Below are 1,505 nucleotides of genomic sequence, written 5' to 3'. Positions count from 1 at the left end.
GAACCTTACTATTTTGCTCATCCAATTTCTTTTTCTTTCGGGGATTTTTATTTTTAGAACCCGCTGGCCTCCCCCTCTTTAACTGAACCCTAGGTTCATTCATTTTATTTCCATCTGTTTGTTCTTTAGGAACATCAACTCTTGATGGAACATTTTCAGCGGGTATACATGACTTCGTCACCCTTCTCGTATCTGTGAACGCATCTGGTAACTGGTTTGCCAAATTATGCAAATGCACAATTTTCTGAACTTCCAGCTCTATTTGATTCGTAGGGGGATCAAGGTGTAACAACGACGGTGTACACCAAGTAACCTCTTTAGGAATTCTATTAATTCCACCCCCTAACGCTGGAAATTCATTCTCATTAAAATGGCAATTGGCAAATCGTGCCGTAAACATATCACCAGTTACTGGTTCCAGATATCTTATTATACTTGGTGACGTATAACCCACATATATTCTCAATCTCCTTTGTGGGCCTATTTTCGTTCTTTGTGACGGTGCTATTGGAACATAGACCGCACACCCAAAGATACGGAGATGGGATACATCTGGCTCTTGCCCAGATGATAATTGTAATGGGGAGTACTTATGATATGCACTCGGTCTTAACCGAACCAGAGCAGCTGCATGCAATATAGCATGACCCCGTACAGAAATTGGGAGCTTCGTTCTCAAGACTAACGGTCTTGCAATCAACTGCAACCGTTTTATCAACGACTCGGCCATGCCATTTTGTGTATGCACATGGGGAACTGGATGCTCCACATCAATCCCCATTGACATACAATAATCATCAAAGGCTTGAGATGTAAATTCACCAGCATTATCAAGCCTTACTTTCTTAATGGCATACTCTGAGAACTGCGTTCTCAGCTTTATTATCTGGGCAATGAACTTTACGAAAGCCGTATTTCGTGTCGTCAAAAGAGACACACTTGACCATCTACTAGATGCGTCAATCAATACCATGAAATACTTAAACGGCCCGCACGGTGGGTGGATCGGCCCACATATATCACCATGTATCCTTTCTAAAAACATTGGTGATTCATTGCCTACTTTTGCTGGTGATGGCCGAGTTATAAGTTTCCCTTGAGAACATGCATTGCATGTAAATTCGCTTGTTTGCAAAAAAATTTCGTTTTTCAACGGATGGCCATTCGAATTTTGCACTATCTTTCTCATCATGACTGAACCAGGATGTCCTAGCCTCTCATGCCAAATTTTAAATGTACCCGTAAACTTCATGTTTACCACGGCATAGGACTCAGTCATGGTTATTTTCGTACAATATAGTCCAGAGGATAATATTCTTAACTCTTCCAATATATGTTTCCTCTCGGACTTAATGCAAAGAAATTCAGTGCCATTTTTACTCATATCCTTAAAACTTAACAAGTTTCTATGAGACTCGGGGGAATACAATGCATTACTTATTTCAAATATTGTTCCCCCTGGCATTGAAAATTTTGCTCTTCCAGAGCCCATAAAAATCTTTGCA

Source organism: Brassica oleracea, chromosome C6, assembly GCF_000695525.1.
Source record: "Brassica oleracea var. oleracea cultivar TO1000 chromosome C6, BOL, whole genome shotgun sequence".
NCBI lineage: Eukaryota > Viridiplantae > Streptophyta > Magnoliopsida > Brassicales > Brassicaceae > Brassica > Brassica oleracea.
This window is presented reverse-complemented; position numbering follows the sequence as displayed.